General features: G+C 35.8%; 1 long non-coding RNA gene across 3 annotated transcripts in view; it reads right to left on the minus strand.

Annotated features, from left to right (window-relative positions):
* Nucleotides 1-18,994, minus strand: part of LOC138146600 (uncharacterized) — a 266,472-nt gene that overhangs the window by 242,577 nt on the left and 4,901 nt on the right. For 2 of the 3 annotated variants that reach the window (XR_011164537.1, XR_011164536.1), the window contains 2 exons: nt 15,051-15,144; nt 6,456-6,569 (listed from right to left, as the gene is read on the minus strand). This is a non-coding gene — a long non-coding RNA (uncharacterized lncRNA). The remainder of the gene's footprint in view (nt 1-6,455; nt 6,570-15,050; nt 15,145-18,994) is intronic. The other variant, XR_011164538.1, reaches the window with a different exon arrangement.

Here is an 18,994-nt window from a genome sequence, read left to right on the forward strand (position 1 = left end):
AGAGCCTATTACCCAGAAAGTATTATTAAAGAGCTTGTTAACACAGTATACCTTTAGAGTACCTTATCATGGAAGGAGATGAAACATTATAAAAGTGTCTGTACACTACAGTTTGAAGAAAAAGGATTTGAAATGAAAATAGAACTGTGTCTACTTGAAGGTGATATCTACACTACTAATCAATAATAATTATTCATTGAGTTCCACAGGGTAAAAGCCCTATCCTGGTTGTTATTACGTGGTACTGCAAAATACCCTCCAAAATAAATAAATAAATAATGACCCAAGAAATGTAAAACAGAGGGCCGTAAAACAGAAGCACTATTCACATGACAGTGGAGACTTAAGTCTTCTCCCAGAAGGCCATATTTTCATAATAATGCAATAAAATGATTGCTTTAACAGATGGATACAAATGCAGTGGCTACTCTCGACTTGTCTCCACAGAGTTGTATCTTTAAAATCCATTCTCTTCTCTCCTTTGCAATAATGAGATCCTTTTAGTGCCTTTGGAGCTAAGTTCAAAGTCAAAGCCATTAAGATATACAACCAGGTGCCACCTGAGTCATCTGAATGCTTGGTTATTGATCGTTGTTGTTCAGTTGTTTCAGTTATGTCTGACTCTTTATGACTCTATTTGGGGTTTTCTTGGCAAAGATAATGGAGTGGTTTGCCATTTCCTTCTCTAGTTCATTTTACAGATGAGGAAACTGAGGCAAACAGGGTTAAGTGACTTGCCTAGGGTCACACAGCTAGTAAGTGTTTGAGGCTGGATTTGAACTCAGGTCTTCCTGATTGCAGGTCCAGCACTTTATACACTGTGCCACCCAGCTGCCCCTTAATCCTGTTACTATGTATAATTTTAATATGGACTACAATTAATGGACACCACAATAATGTGGTCTCTTTCCACATTAGAGAAGCATAGGAAATGTGCTGTGTTATGATGAGAATGGTTCTAACAGATTAACTACCTTTCACAAAGCTTGCCCCACCATCTGCTAGTATGACTCTCTAGGTCTAAGATAAGGAAGCAACAAGTCAGTCTGGAAGTTCAATTGAAATGTGGGAGATCAGTAAACCCAGTCGTTGGATGCTACATAGAAAAAACAATCAAGGGATCAACAGCAGTTTTCACTTTTCTACTGGATGCTTTGACAGTCTTCTAAACAAACATTTGGTGCATAACAGACTTTGCTGTCCTTTTGCCTCTTGCGGAAGCTATGGCTAACAACCCTCACACAATGCCTCTCCTACCACCACCACAACTATCACTCCACCCCATCACTCAACAAGTATTTTTTTTCCAGGAGGAAACAAAATCCTTCCAAAAGGATAGCTCAATGATACAGAGCAGAGGCCCTTTAATGTGAAAATTGATAGCTGAGGAGGGCTTGGGGCTTCTCTACCACAAACCATCCGAAGACTGTAAACTTATGGTATAATTATGATCTTCTAATACTTTTTTAGGCAAAGGAATACCTTTAAAACAAAAACCTATTGTCCAATACCAATATAAGAAGTACCAAAAATGCATTTTTAAAAAATGTATCTACAATTAATAGTGACTTTAGAAATTACTTTAATATAGATAGAGCAAACCATGCAGTGGAGATGGACTCCAAAATTTACCACAGAAAAAACCAAATTATTCAATCAAACAATTGAAGGAAAAATGAGCCAGTTAAACTACTAGTTTTCACCAACTAAACCTCTTCATGACCAAAGTGGTTGATCCAATATTACAGAAAGGGAGAATTAGAGGTTCTAACAAGTCTTCATTGCTTATGATGAAATAGTCTATAGTGCAGATAGAAAGACAGTCTGCAAATGCTTACTTTTAGCTTAATGTCTGAATTGTAAAACATATAATCCTTCCAATTATTCACAGACACAACTACCTACCTTCAAAGCAATAAGTAAAGTCATACATTTAAAATTGTAAGGGACCATAAAAATCATCTGGTACGATATTCCTTGAGGTCCAAGGAAATTAAGTAAACTGCCTAAGATCTGTCACACTAAGTAAAAATGCTAGGATTCAAACCCAGGCCCTCTGCTTCCAAATCTAGCACTCTTTCTACTGAACTGAGGTACCTGCCTTATAAATATTAGCAGAAGCTTCTAATCCAGGCAAGGCTTAATAAATGTCTTGCTGTGCAGACATGCCAACTTCATCCTCATGTGTCACTGATTTCTATTAAGACCCCAGTAAAAATGTTGCAAATCCAATCCTGTAACAGTAGAGGGTTAATCTATAATTTCCAGTAGTTGCTTGATTTACCCCAATGCAAATTATCACTGGCCGGTTGAGAGAGGTACTAAGGCTTAGCATGACTCAGTTTGGAAGAAATAGAAGGAAAAAAAATTGTACTATAAAAATAAACAGATAATTTTGCTTTGAGGATAGTTAAAAGGGGAATATGACAGTCAGCAAGGTTTTTTTTTTTTAGATTTATAAAGCAAAATTAACTTTGCCAGCAGAGCCTCCCCAGCCTCTGGGTTTTGAGATATGCTTCAAGGTTTAAAACGTAAATAATCAGAGACAAGCTGTTGGCACAACATATTAATTTATAGCATAGTTAGAAGTAAAAGGTTACTCATACATTTTGGTGAACTACAGACATTGTTAATGTTTTTATCTCTTTTAAAACCATCACACTGTAAGATTAAACACCTGAAGATACATATATAGTATTGCTTTTAAAACCTTAAAGTACTGAAGTAGTTAAGATTTTTAAAATTTAATCAAAAATAGAATCTGTTAGTGAAGTTCTTTAAATTACATTTTAAATCCCCAGTTTCCTCACCTCATTTCCCCTCTTTGTAAAAGAGATTTCTACCAGAAATTTTTTGCAAGTTCTAGTACAGAATTAAACCAAGAGAGATAAATAGTTGCAAATTAAAACAAAATCCCTCTATGGTTTTATTTATTGACCTGGTTAAATGTGTGCAATATTTAGGTTTATAGCAAAAAAGATAAATGCAGGATTTATTTTCAAGTGAGAATGAAGTCTGACTTTTAACCTGTCCGTACAATCAGTGCTCAATATATCTGGTCATCACTTTAGTAATTAAAGTGGCAAATCACAACCATGCTGGATTTACATCCGTGTGCAAAAAAAGGTGGGGGGGGGGTAATATAGCAGAAGAGCAGAAATAGAGGAAATGTCTCTTTAACAGATTCTTTCAGGAATACTTCTACGGGAAATGTTGGGCTTTCAAACAGTCATAAAAAGCAAGAAACAGTTGAACAGTGGCACCCAGAGGTGAAAAGTGTATTGCTCCTAGAGATTTATATTATTTGCCTTAATCTGTTTCTCAGCCATCCCTTCTGTCATTCCAAGATTTTTTTTTTCTAGTAACATATGCCAGAAATTGGCTTTTCCTCAGCTGTATGTTGAAAGAACAGAGTGAAGCTTAGAAAAATAACTTCATTTTTAAGATGTCTTGCTGCTGGATAAAGGAACATACTGATTTTGGACAGTTTCCCTCTTCAAAACGATAAGTAATCACAAGCTTAAGTCCACTATACGGGCTCTGCTCTAAAACAGAGAAAGGCTTCAGTTTGTCCTCTCCTACCTAATGGGATCCATGGAAAAAACCTATGAAATTTTTTGTTTCAAGTCACAAAAAGTATCTTTCCAAATCAGTTCTGGGATTGTCATCAGATTTCATATTTCAGTAATATGATGACGATCTCAATGTCTTTATTAAAAGGGAAAGCATAACCTGGTAGGTTTTAGCCATCCACACTCATCTCTGTAATCATTACTATTTGAGGGTGGAATGAGAAGGAAGAAAGGAGGAAGAAATTGTTAAAATACAATTTCCTTCCACAGTAGGTTTAAATACAAGAAAACTCTGCAACAAAGATGCCCACAAATATCGAATGCACGAATGGAAACAATTTTGCTCGGATCAACAAGCAACTGCCTAGTTCATTTGGTGGGAGCGCAGTCCCCAACCTGAACTGCAGAGGAAAATACTCTCCAGAGTCCAATAATCTTCAGGGAGCCTCAAATAAACCTTTTGTTTGTTGGGCCAAAGTAGGTCAAATTTGTTTAAGTATCACTAAGGGGCAGATCTGATTTTTGTCCCTGCGCTGAAAGGCGAAAAGTACCTAGTTAACTAAGGAAGGGGTTTTATACAATGATTATTCCTGATATATAATTGATTTTCATTTGTTACTTAATTTCTATTAGCTTTTGTCCCCAGTGCCTCTCATAACAATGTTTTTTTTTTAATTGTGTAAGAAGTAAAATTGATTTGATAAATTCCAAACTGCAGAAAGTCAAGAAAATATTGAAGTCCTCCTCTCAAATGAAAGGAACAGAACTGCCTTTAAAAAAAAATAGTTAACATGTAAAATTACTTTTAAAAAATTAAATAAACAATCCTCTACTTCCTATAAAAGAAAGTATAGGAAAATGTCTAATTCCATTCAAAAGACAAACAAAAACCCTTACTTTCATTTCCTACAATTTATATCTAGATCCGGCCATGTCCGTTAGGCAGTATTCAAAATGTTCCAGGGTCAACGAGAAAGAGAATTGTGCCTGGGTGAAAGCTGAGTTTTTCCTTTCTGTTCCCTCCCTGATGCCTCTTTCCCCTTTCCCATCAAAGGCAGGGGCGTCGCTTAAAGCTGGGGGCTGGCGTTCAAGTGCCCGCGTTCCCAGCCGCAGGCAGGTTTGCCAGCTGTGGGGGTGCAGGGGACCAGAGGACCCGCCTGGGCTCGCGCTTGGCTTGGAGATGCAGCCGCTGCGGGCTGAGCTGTACTGAAGCTGAGCGGTGCTTCGATTATAAACCTTCAGAATACCATCATTGCCCCCTGCCCAGCAGATCTTATTACAGTAATTGTTTCAAGTAGGATCAGATTTATTGCATTTTTGGAGAAGATTTTAAAGTGACTATTCCACATCAGTCATGATGATCTTATTCAATCCCTCCTGCAATTTAATTTATTTATTTTTGTTTTGCTTTGGGGTTTTGGTTGCTTTGGTTCTGATTTTTCAGCAGTCAGTAGTAGCTGTCCAGAAAGAAGTGCTCCGGCCTAATCCCTGGATACATAGAACAATGGATGCGGGCACCACCTAGTGGCGCCTCTTGACCTGGAAAATTCTTTTTTGCGGTGGGGGGAGAGACAGAAGGGGAGGTGGGCAGAACGAGAAGAATGGATGGGGAGAGAGAGTGATGAATTTAGGAAGATGAGGGTCAAAGATAAAGCAGGATCATAAGATGATATCCATTCAAAGACTTGATCTCATTCAAAGCTTTAAATAGAATTGTGAGGATCAAACCAGTTTAGATATGTAAATAAGCTTAAAGATGATGTTATGTGATGTTAGCAAGTATTCCTTAATCCCCAAATTTCAGAGACAGAAGACAGAACCCACAATTAATTTTGCCTTTGGTTTCAACTTCTTTAAAATAAATATTGGGTGGTAAGTAAAAAAAAAAGTCACTTACTTAAATTCTTTCTCCTTGGCTAGATTTCAAGAATCAATATTTCAATACAAATTTAAAATGTAAAAGACTCATTTGCCATTTATCCATGTATAAATAAAGAAACCAAAGGAAATATTAATTTTCACTAAAATATAGCTATTATTTTTCCTGTGACAATGCAAACTGTCATTCAGTCATACACATACATTTAATTAACTTCGCAATCAGTCAGTAAGCAGGAATCAAACCTTACTTTTTTCTGTTAGTTCATGGATATACTTTAATCCAGTCTCAACCCATAGTTTTCAAAGAAACTGTTCACATAAGAGTCCCCTCAACTGATTCAGTTCTTTCTTCTTTTCTTCTCTACCCTTTTCCCCTCCCTAATTCTTATACCTATCAAATCTTATCATCCTCTAAAGCAAGCATGCTTTATCTCCTTTATTGTTGTATCATAAATATATAACTGTATCTTCACCTTTCTCTTAGACACCAGAATGTTCATCTCAGCCTTTGCAACATGTCTCAAGGTACACCTCCTTCTTTGCCTAATCTCCCCTGTATTGATCATTCCCTAATTCTCTTTTCATTAGGTAGTATCCTGCTTTTTTCTTGCATTTTTGTAACTTTGTCCTTTCTATATTTCTCCTGTGGGGGCTACTACATTTCGTGTGTCACACAGTAAGAGTTTTATAAATATTTGTTGAATTTGACTTTAGATCTTTATGTTAATGTTGTTAAAGTTGTCCAATGTGATGATTAAGACCTTTACCATTCCTTTACTATTTATGCTATTTTGTGATTTGATAGTGTAAATAGTTATTAGTTAGAGTAAATATTATAAGAAATAATTTCAATGCAGAGTGAAATGAGAAGAGCCAGGAAAACAGTTTATACAATGAACACAAAAATGTAAAGGAAAAAAACCATTTTGAATGATTTCAAAACTCTGATCGCCCAGGTACCAATCAAATGTCCAGAAACTGATGATAAAGCATTCCACCTACCTTTTAGCAGAGAAGTGATGTACTAAAGGTGTATAAAAACATACATTTTTCAGATATGGCCAATGCGTTGAAATATTTTGCTTGATCATCATAATCTTTTACAGAGAAGAGCTTCTGAGGGAAGGGAGACAAGTTACTATGTAGTGGTAAAAATACAAAGAGGGGGGAGAGTTGGGATTTAACTAAGCCATTATTTAATTATGTCAAGCAGCTAAGTAGCACAGTGGATAGAGCACCAGGCCTCAAGTCAGGAAGACGTGAGTTCAAATATAACCTTAGATACTAGATATGTGACCCTAGGCAAGTCACCTACTCTGTTCACTCTAGTTCCCTCATCTGTAAAATGAGCTGGAGAAGAAAATGGCAAACCACTCCAGCTTCTTTGCCAAGAAAATTCCCAATGGGGTCACAAAGAGTCAGACATGACTGAGGTGACTGAACAACAACAAAATTTAATTAAGCATTTTGAAAGCACACAGAAGAAAACAAAAAAGTCAGAAAAGGGCACAAACTAACCAAGTGACTTTGTCACTACTATGTTAAATTTAAAATAAATTTTTAAAAAACAAACTACATAACATTTCATAGTTTCTTAATCTTTTCCTCCAAATGCCAAATTACTTATGATTATTGATAATAAAGTTCATAATAAAAATCAAATTAAATTATTTTACTACATTTTGTGTTCTGCTTTACAAAAAAAAATGGAATTCTAAATGGAATAAGTCAGTAAGATTTATGTTATACAAAACTAATCAGTTATTTTAAACAGTGCTAAAAGTATTCAAGTTGGCAATATTTTCTTCTTCAAAGAATGAACTATAAACAAAAGAGTATTCAGAAGATTAAAGGTGTGGACAGAGGAAGGAAAAGAAACTACTCTGCTGACAAAAAGTTCTTATGGATGAGAAGCTACAAGCCTGCTTTATTTAGCAAAACTTTTGAACAATAGAGTGGAAGAACTAGGGGAAATAGGACGTTTGGTAGGAACTGTTTTCATCCTTGACTTGTTCCACTTAACACATTAATTTTAAGGAAAGTTCTTCACTGAAGATTGATATTACATATAAACAAAACAGGTGATTTCAGGGGTGCAGACATTCCTGTCTAAAAAAATATCACACATCCCTCCTAGATCAGGTAACATTTGAAATTCCACAATTATAGCTTCAATCCTTTAGCCAAAGTCAAATAATAACTTTATTTCCTATTAAAATGCAATAATGAGAAGTTACATATTAAGCCTAACCCTTCACTTACGCTTTAGTGTGAGTGAATTCATCAGATTCTATTCAGGAGGCAAAGTTTTGAAGATTCTGGGAGACTGAGGTTGGGAATGAAGAAAGAGACACCGAAGATAGACTAGTAATGCAGCTCCAGAACTTGAAGGGATATTAGCCATCACCTATACAATGCTACAGATGGGAAAACTGAAACCCAGAGAGATTAATTTGCCTAACATCACACTTCACAGGAAGTGACAAGCCTTAGATTTGAACCCAGGTCTTTTGACCCTAAATCCAAAACTTACCAGGAAAGAGGAGTAAGGGTGGGAAATTAGAATAATGAGGGCTTTCAGCGCCAAAAATAAACTATTTGACCATTATGCCTAAAGTAGATTCCTATGATTATTGCCAGCCATAATCACTACTGTAAATCAGAGTGATCACTCACAACCATTCGCATCAAAAGAAAAAATGACTTTTAATTTATTCATAACTCATATAGTACTTGTTCTTTCTTTTTTTAATTTTTATTATTTTTCCTTTTTGCTTTTTGGAGGGGAGAAGTTTGGGCAATTGGGATTAAATGACTTGCCCAAGGTCACATGGCTAGTTTTGTGTTAAGTGTCTGAGGCCGGATTTGAACTCAGGTCCTCCTGACTCCAGGGCCCGTACTCTATTCACTGAGCCACCAAGCCTCCCCTCTTTCTTTTTCTGACACCTTTCTATTTTAATAATAAAAATGATAATGGCTAATATTTCTATAGTACAACAAGCTAATATTCATGTGGCATTTATACCATGTAACAGCTACTGCGCTAAGTGCTTTACAACTATTTTCTCCTCATTTGATTCTCACAACATCCCTGGACAGTGGGTGCTATTATTATCTCCCATTTTACAGATGAGAAAACTAAGGGAAACAGAGTTTAAGTGACTTGCCCAGAGTCACACAGCTAGTAAGGGTCTGAGACTCCAGACCTGGGGCTCTATCCACTGTGCCACCTGGATGCTCCATTCGGGCAGTACTTTTTTTTTTAACTTAACTATCCCAAAATACTTTGGCTATGTAACCATTCTCAGTATGCAATGAATACAGGCTTTATTTTCAGAGAATAATTTTGGTCATGATGGATAGAGTGCTGGCTTGGAATCACAAAAACCTGGGTTCAAAATCCCAACTCTGATACTAATTGATTGTAGGTACAAGGAGTTCTCACAATAGATAATTGGATCATGATATATATAGTTCACCATGGCAGTGTTATATTCTAGATGGAAAGCTTGGACTTGAACTAGATGGACTTGCACCTAGAACCTGGTAGAACCAGGTTTAAGTCTTGCTTCTAATGGTTACTAGCTGTGGATAGAGAGAGTTTACCCGAGGTAATTTGATCCTCATATTCCATACCATTTCAACACTAAAGAGAACTTTTGTTTTATAATAGGTGCTACTAAGGGCCTACTTCAAAGAGTCAGCCTAGCAGAGACTTCCACGGTAATGAAATAAAAGTATATGTGCTTTAAATTTAAAACCCTAATAATTCATGTAAATCTATGAATATATGCATACAGAATAGATATGCCTATTTCTGAGTATGCTCATAAAATGTTAGAACTGGAAAGCACTTTAGAGATCATTCAATCTGTCCCCTCTCATTTTCTGATTGAAAGCTGAGACCTTGGGCAGCTAGGTGGTGCAGTGAATGGAGCACGGGCCCTGGAGTCAGGAGGACCTGAGTTCAAATTTGACCTCAGACTCTTAACACAAAAACTAGCCATGTGACCTTGGGCAAGTAATTTAATCCCAATTGTCCTACAGAAAGAGAGAGAGAGAGAGAGAGAGAGAGAGAGAGAGAGAGAGAGAGAGAGAGAGAGAGAGAGAGAGAGAGAGAGAGAGAGAGAGAGAGAGAGAGAGAGAGAGAGAGAGAGAGAGAGAAAGAAAGAAAGAAAGAAAGAAAGAAAGAAAGAAAGAAAGAAAGAAAGAAAGAAAGAAAGAAAGAAAGAAAGAAAGAAAGAAAGAAAGAAAGAAAGAAAGAAAGAAAGAAAGAAAGAAAGAAAGAAATATAGAAAAGATCTGACTTGACTCCTCCAAAATGCTTTTGGTTTTTTTTAAATACTTTCTTATTTGCTCCTCACAACAATCCTGGGAGGTAGATGCTATAATTATCCCCATTATATAGATGAGGAAACTGAAGCAAACAGAGGTTAAGTGACTTGCCCAGGGTCACATAGCTAGTATGTGACTAAATCTGGATTTTTACTCAGGTCTTCCAGACTCCTGGCCTAGCACTCTATGCACTATGGTGCCACCTAGCTGTAGCTAAACATAGATTGTTACAGTCAAGATTAGGACAAATTCTGCCACAGGGCCTTTATTTTGTTCCATAAAAAATACAAAAATTTTAAAATTTCCCCAAAATCACATGACATACTTTTTCATGGAACATTCCTTTAATATGCAATATAAGCGAACCAAAACCCCAATAATGTTACCTTTGTTGTTCATAGTTTCTATGTTTAATTTTATAACTAAAGTGATGGTGATGGTGGATTAAAATAAGTGATTTTTTAAAAGGAAGCAAAGATAATATACTTGCTAAGATGGGGGGCTATGGGAATGGAACTGCAGATACTGTCACATAGCCAGTGTTCAATGATCTGGCTGAATTACTTTTTTTATTCTTAATTACAAAGTGTGACTTTCTGGGTAAGAGGAAGGATATGTTTGGAAATGAAAGTTATATAAAAACAAAAGATATCATTAAATTTTTTAAATAAAGCAATGGTCAAAGAAAAAGTGACAGAAAAATATTTGGGTAGAATAGAGTACTGCTTAAAGATAATAATCTGATTCTTATTAACCCTAGAATAAAAACTGTGATATAGTGCTGACTTTCCATTCATTTTTACACCTATGTTATCTGTTTATACTTTTTAAATAATGATTTTTGTATATTTGTAGAAGGAAGACAATTTTTAACTTGTATCAATTCAAAAGTTAAACCAAAAGTAAAGGTTTTTTTTTCTTTCTCCTTAAAGTTTACTTTCTGTATCCCAACGTCCCACCTACCAAAAACATTTTCTTTTGCCTAAAGGTTCCAGTCCAAAGTCAAATATGAGCTGCTTAAATTCATCAGGGAAAATGTCTAATTAGTCAAGAGCAAATGACAACTGAGTTATGGTAACAAGCATTTTCCACACTTTAGCGCCCATACTCAGAGAGGCTGTGGTCAGATAAGCTGTTATAAAAGTTAATAGAATTTAGTTTGAAGTTTCAGTTATCATGTAAAAGAAAAAGTCATTTCCTTAAACAGGAAATTCATTAGTAATGGCACAAAGGACAGTATAAGTCATACTACAGAGTGCTATAATATGCAAATGATATACTTGTTTTTCAAAGAGTACTAATTTTTTAAGATAGAGGGAGAGACAGAGATATCTATGTTGTTCAGTCGTTTCAGCCATGTCCAACTCTTTGTGACCCCATTTGGCAGAAATACTGGAGTAATTTGCCATTTCTTTATCCAGCTAATTTTACAGATGAAGAAACTGAGGCAAACAGGCTTAAGTGACTTGTCCAGAGCCACACTGCTAGTAAGTATCTGAGGCCAGATTTGAACACAGGAAGCTGTCTTCCTGACTCCAGGTCCAGTGCTCTGTGCACTGCGCCACCTAGCTGCCCCACATATGAAAATACAATGCTATACATGTATGTGTTCTAATATTTCCTCTTCTGCTCATTTCCTAAACTTAATGTGCATCATTAAGAAATAAGGTTTAAAGTATCTCAATCTTACATTTTCCATCATTATTATGTTTACATTTTGACCAAATAAAAATACATTATTTGCTTTCTACATATACACAAATTTTTATTTCTGTATGGGTGTCTGTAAACCCATACCCATTACTTCTTCAAATGATCAGCTGGAAGTATAAAGCACATCCTATGAACCTTCCACAAATAATACCATAAGAAAACAGTCACTCATTTTTGTAGTGTCAGTGTTTTCACACATTGATAGAGCTGAGTTTTGTGATCCCTTCAAAAGTGAAAATGTTTCCCACGATACTACTATTATTCAGTCATGTAAACTCCCTTTTCATCCTTGACCATGTCATTTATATATAACTTGTCCAGCCTTTAATGAAATGGTGCTTCTCTGTAAGTATTAATTAATTGAAAGAATATGAAAAAAAAATGTTTAAAAATTCTTAGAATGGGAAGGGGGCGTACTAAAAAATAGATCTCATTAGATTTTCCCAGTATATACAAATAGCCTTCATCTCAATATAAGACATTTCTCACCAATTCAACCTGATTTTTTTCTATTTCATTTGGAAAATTTTCTAAAATCTATGGAACTACAGGAGTTTTAACTGACTATAGCCTAATGAGAATAAATCCCTTTTATAATGACTAATTTAACAGAGAGTAAGCTAGATATTTTCTTATCCCCTCCATATAGAGAGTTGTAGTTGGTTTTCTAAAGAAGGTCTATGACCATGTCACTGTTGGTGACATTGGCTATTTCACCTCCAAAATAACGCAGAAGTTTAGGCCACAATGATAAAAATCCTCTGAGTCCTTCAACTAGCTAAACAAATATCCAAACTTCACTGACAATAAATTATTATATAAATCACATATATTATTATTAATATAAATAACATATTAATATATCATTTATTATATAATTATACTTTTATAACTATTTTATTATATTGTGTTTGTATAAATATATTTATTATATAATTATTATATAAATTATTGCTTCACTTGGTACCCTGAATATACAGCATAAATATGGTCAATTAAATCAGATATTGAAGATCAGCTAGTCTAATTCCTCTTTTACACATAAGGAAAGTGAGGCCCAGTGAGGTTAAATGACTTGTCCTAGAACACACAGCTAGTTTACCATAGGGATGGGAGTTAAACTTTCATCTTCTTGTTTCCCCTTCTTCTGGGAACTAGTTGGTACAGTGGATAGAGCACTGGGTCTAGAATTAGGAAGATCGGAGTTATGGTGACAAGCATTTTCCACACTTTAGTGTCTATTCAGTCTCAGATATTTAATAATCCTGAAAGCCTGGTTACTAAATCTCTGAATGCCTCAGTTTCCTTAACTGTAAAATGGGAGCATTTTCCAGAATTGTTGTGAGGATAAAATAAGAGATTATTTATGAAGCATTTTGTATAGTGCCTGAATAAATGCTTGTTCCTTCCCTTCCAAATCCAGTACTCTTCTCACTGTACATAACGTCTCTGCTGCTCACAATTAAATTACTGCCTGATTGTTACCCTGCCTTAAGTTCCCATTTAGAAAAAGTTCAGGCCAAAGCATGCAAGGGACCTTCTTGGAAGCTTTGAAGGATTTTCTCTTTCCAAAAGTAACTTTGTGGGGCTAAAACAGTTTCAAGTCTCCTAGACTTCTGTTTTTTTTTTCTTGTGTTTGCATTCCTATGTGCTTTAAACATTTTCAAACATTATTAGAGACCCTGGGTAGATAGATCATTTTTTCCCTTGAAGTCCTTTTTTATCTTTTGGGGGGGGAGGGGAAAAGTGTTGAAGAATAAGGAAAGAAACATAATCCTTAGGTTTTCTCATTTTATGAGCTAAAAAGGGATAGTTTTATCTTGTAAATGGTAATAATAGGATTCTTTTTTCTCTCTGATTTTCCTGTGACTTGTGAAGCCCAAGGTTTCAAAAAATGGCTTAACGAAAAAACGAAAATTTGGTCTCAAGAATTCAAAAATGCTAACAGACCTGAATTGACTTTGTCTGAATCAAAAATATATTCCATTAGGTCAATTTGATCAAAGTTAAAATCCACCAGACCATTTAGTGTGAATGGCAAGATGAGCCGACTTGGCAAAATTTTTTCACATGGGCAGAATTGCTATCCATTCTCTGTATGGCTTGATTTGTAAGGATTTAAAGAACTTGGAAACTATACCCCCAAAATATTTTCCCATACTAAAACATTTCCACTACTGATTTCTCAAATTCTATCATTCATAATTTATTCTTTTGTGTTGAGTTTGTCCTGTCTCTATAATCCCCTTGGAAAACACAAAGGTTTTTGGTTTTGTTTTTAAGGGGAGGGTGGGTAGGGTATCTTTCTAGAGGTAAGTCATTAACCTCCTAGTGTAAATATATTTATCAGATCACTTCCTTCAGGAGAATACAAAGCTATAGGAAATCAGTGGAAGACTAAAAAGCTGCTACAAAAATGTGGAGGCAAGAGTGAGAAGGGAGGATGGGAATATTGAGGGAGGAAAGAAAGAAACAGAAAGGAAACACTCCTTGATTTTGTGTGGGACCCATCTGGGACACAGCCTCTGTGAATGATGAATATAAAGGGGAAAGTATCCACAGAAGAGTTCAGGAATCTACTCAGTTGAATTTCCAGTGATAATCTCAATTGAAAGGTCAAGTCACAATTATTTTCTTAAATTTTATCCATGTTACTTTTTATTGCAACTTTAATTCTGATCCTGTGATATGTAAAGTGCAAGGTGTTGTTTTGGTTTGTGGTTTGTTGTTGTTTTTTTTTAATTGGCCAGGTAAAGGTGTCTGCTCACTTTTAAAAAGATAGAACCCCTCAAGATAAATTAGTTACACTTGTACTTTTGCCTGAAAGTTAGGGCTGAGAGAGCACTAAGAATTCCAGGAAGCCAGAAATCTCTGATTAATGTATGAGTCACAAAGAAGAAATCTGTTGCCTTCTTTTCTTTGGAGAGAATGTTAAAAACGGAACCCTTTTGATAATATAACAAGGTCAATAGGTTTTTGAATCTTCATTGTTTTGCCTTAACATGTCTCTTGTCATGGGAAAACAAAAGTACTTATCCCCAAGGACTGGCCAGGGAAGAGTCAAGACTCCACCCCTTGCTTAGAGTTTTTAAGGAGCTGGAACCAGTTGATCTTGATTTTCTGAGGTTCCCAAAGACTGTTGTCTGAACCTACCAAGGGAGGGACCAGGACTCGGATTCCTCTTGCCTTCACATATAGGCCTCAAGACTTCATGGAAGTCTGTGTGTATATAAAATTGGCTTAAATGTTTGTCAACTTATTTACATCACCAGACTTAAATGTCTTCTCTTCGAACTTGCATTAATAAATAGACTTAGCTGCTTAGCCAAAGGAGCTAAAAAATTTAAAAATATATTTCAGATATTTGTTTTCTTCCACCATTCATAGAGCCTTAGTTCTTCCAGTCTTCCTGATAATTTTCTTGCTAAATTTATTTGAACAAATGCAGCCTGAGGGCTAAGAGGAAAGATATGAAATACAAAGTCCAAGTCATGATGTCCCTTTCTCAGATGAGGAATCCCCAGTCAACTCTCAATAGCTTTGACTTACCATAGGATGTTATAGGACATACATTTTCTCCATCAATTTCATATTTACAAATTTCATAGCAGTAATCACTCTGAAGGCAATGGACTTTGGAACCCTAAAAAAAGAAAAGATTGTATCAGTATTGGAGATATAATTTTAATCTGTATTAAAATTTATACGTGAATAAAACTTGACTTCTTGCAGAGACCTATGAACCTGTATTCATTTGCACGAGAAACTTGATAAGGACTGCTAGTTTAAGTCAGATGGGGAGCTGTATAGGAGAAGATTATGTCAACTGTTAGATTATCTTTGAAAGAGAAAAAAAAAGAATATATTATAACCATGGTTGGGTTCTGTTGCATACTCCAAGAAAAAGGTACTTGGCAATGTTAAATACAAAGGGGAGGGAACAAAAAATCTTACTGTTCAGTGGCATCTTTGCTGACAATTTGGAGGCATCTATGGTATTACTACTGTAGTGTTATTGAGCTAGTTTTATTAAGGCAAATTTATAGCAACGTTAGAAATTAATACCACTCTTATTTCCTCCACTGCCTGGCTTTATTGAATGCCATGAGGCATATTAATCAGTAAAGCCAAGTAGTGCATGAAATAAAAGTATAAATTAACCTGTAACATGAATGTAAAAAGGGGCTTAATAAAATAGAAATAAATAATACTTTAATGATAATCAACCCAGCCTGTCTGAACTGAGCAAAAAAGTGTGATAATGCTAAGTATAGAATCAAAAGAACCCCATCCATTTAAATAAAGCTACACAGAAGCATTTACTGAGATGAAATCTGCAGTCAAGGCTGACAAGTCCTGTCCTTCAAGCCAGAAATGGTGCTGGGGTACTTGAATTTAACAAATAGGGAACTCAACTGGCTAAGTCCCTATCAGTGTCAAAGGCCCTTTTCCCCCTAGAAACTTTGTATAAGATCAATATGGCACAATACAATAAGTCTTGGATCTAGCATTATTGAAATCCTAGTGGCTATGTTATGTTGTTCATCCAGATGACCTTGGTGAAGTCACTTAACTTCTCTGGGCCTCAGTTTCCTTATCTGTAAAATGAGAGTTGAACTAGATTTCCTCTAAGGTCCCTTCTGGGTCTAAAATGCTATGAATCTAAATCTAAAATGCTATGAATCAAACAGTTGTTAGGTTTTTCCTCCTTGAGCTCTGAGACTTTTTAAAAAGACAACTGATCTGCCACACTGATTTATTCTTAAAAAAAAGTTCAATATCTATAGTTCAACATTTAACAATATATTATTTTAGCAATTAAATTTCATAATTCTTTCAATGATTCTAAGATGTTTGCTATGTCTATCCTTTTAATATTAGCATTACTCGATACTATACAGTTGAGGAAACTAAAAATTAAAATTGTAGGTCTCCCAATTGGGAAATGGAAAAACACACCCAGGCATTATCATGCCACATCATATACCCAATCTTGACTTGCACCTGAGATAGAGTAGATTGGGTGCTGGATTTGGAAGACCTAGGTTCAAATCATCCCTCTTATGCTTAATGAGCTCTGTGACCATGGGAAAGTCACTTAAAATCTCTAAGCCCCAGTTTCTTTGTTTATAAAGTACAAATAATAATATCTATAGAATCTATCCTACCTCTCAGGGTGGTCGTGAAGCTCAAATAAGATGACCTTTGTAAAGCAGCAAGCAAACCTTAAAGTGCTGCGTACCAGCAATCATTATTTTCATAAGAAACATCATCAATTACATGTATGAGTGAACCAGTTATATTGTAAGGATGAAAGACAATAGATGGACTGTGTAAGAGTTTGAACTAGGTGGTGCAGTGGATAGAGCACTGAGTCTGTAGTCAGGGAGATGTTCATTCAAATCTTGCCTCAGCACTTAACTAGCTGTGTGACCCTGGGCAAGTCACTTACCTTTTCTCGGCCATACTTTCCTCATCTGTAAAAATGATGATAATAGAAGTAACTAGCTCACAGGGTTTTTGCAAAGATCAAATAAGGTATTTGCAAAGTCATTGAAAACTTTAAAATATTATACAAATGCTAGTTTTTTATTAATCATTATCATTACTTTGGTATCCTTGAGATATTCTAAGAACCAGAGGAAGGTCTTCTATTGCATTGAGGTAGGCTCTCTGTTTACAAAAGGACAAGGATGAAAAATACATAAAATGGGATGTCATGGTGGGATTGAGATGTGTGTCAGTGAGAAAAGACCCTCACCCTGAAAAGATAACAGATGCTTTCCAATATCCAAATAGATATTTTCCTAATTAGGATGTTATTTATAGCATGGTTCCTACAAAATCATATTCAAAGCTACTCCAAGAAAGCAGTCTTAAAACCAATATGCTTCTAAGAAGACTGAAATAGCTTCCAGCCTGCCTACAGCTAGTCTTATTTACAAATCTGAACTTTCACATGCTTTCAAGAATGGTAATGTTTTCATCCATCAAAATTCTTGCCATTCCATGTTAATAAGATTGTCTGACTCACAAATCAAAGAGCAAATAAAAGACATTCCACATACACAAGGTTTCACTAATATTATTATTCGCAGAATCACAAACATACAGTTAATTCCACATACTCTACAGGTTTTCATTCTAAGAACATTACTCCAATGGATCTGTGAATTCACTGATACATGTACCCTGTCCAACAACGCCCTCTCCGTGCCTGTCCCTCCCATCTCATAGGATTCATCTTGTCTGTGTTCTCCCATAAATCTGCCACAGGGGGTCTCCCAGGCATGCTGAGGGCTACTGAGGTACCCCTTGCTCTTACTGGATAACTAGCATATCTTTTTATCTGGCCATATGTTTCTCTGATGACATCTTTCATACCACTTCTCCCCAATAATATTTGTAAGTTGCTTCAAGCCTATTCAAGCTCACTGAGAACCTCTCCACTATTCCTTGGATAATCCCCATCTTCAATTTTTTAGAGATTATGGTACTTCTTGACTCACAACCATACAATATCACTGGGAAAAAATGTTGCTAATAGAGGAAAAAAGATGAAAAATTCTATAAAATTTCTCCTAAACATAGACATTTTTAAACCTTAATTTCCCTATCCTTTTCTTAAGACCATGACCTTGCCATTATGAGCAAGATACTACATTAAATTCCATGGGAATTAAAAACACGAATAAGATACAATCTTTAGTAGGAGAAATGAGATAAAAATAAGAGAGGGTAGGCTGAGGTAAATGACACAAAGAGCTTCTATATAAACAAAGTGCTATTGAGAACAAAGGAGGGAGTGGTCCCTTCTAGTTGGAAGCAATGGAGTGGGGCCTTCAAGAGTGCAAAGGGTTTTGATGGGTGAAATGGGTAGGAAAGTCCTTCCAGGAAAGGCAGACACCAAGCAAAGGAATGGAAATAAAAACATAGAGAGTGCTTAATTACATAGGATTTCCTTGTGAAGTTAAAAAGGATAATATACAGCCTCAGACACTTAACACAAAAAACTAGCTGTGGGACCTTGGGCAGGTCACTTAACCCCAATTGCCCTCCAAAAAAAAAAAAAAGCAAGGAAAATAAAAGGATAATACACAAGAGAAATGATTTGCCTTTGTTGTTGTTCAGTTGTTTTGGTCATGTCTAACTCTCTGTCACCCTACTTGAGGTTTCCTTGGTAGAACTACTGGAGCGGTTTGTCATTTCCTTCTCCAGCTCATTTTATAGATAAGGAAACTGAGGCAAACAGGGTTAAATGACTTGCCGAGGGTTAAACTCAGCAAGATGAGATTTCCTGACCTAGGACTCAGCATTCTTTCCACCGCACCACCTAGCTGCCTTAAAAACAATTTCTGGCAGAAGTGGGATTTGACATTACAAACTCCTTATTCCTGAAATTTGCCAAGCATTTTATATAGTTATGAATGTACACAATTAGATCATAGCGCTACAGCTGGAAGGGATCTCAGAAGTCATCCAGTCCAACTCCC

The sequence above is a fragment of the Petaurus breviceps genome, unplaced genomic scaffold, assembly GCF_028583685.1.
Source record: "Petaurus breviceps papuanus isolate PSGF00001 unplaced genomic scaffold, PetGlider_PUasm1.0 90763, whole genome shotgun sequence".
Classification (NCBI taxonomy): domain Eukaryota; kingdom Metazoa; phylum Chordata; class Mammalia; order Diprotodontia; family Petauridae; genus Petaurus; species Petaurus breviceps.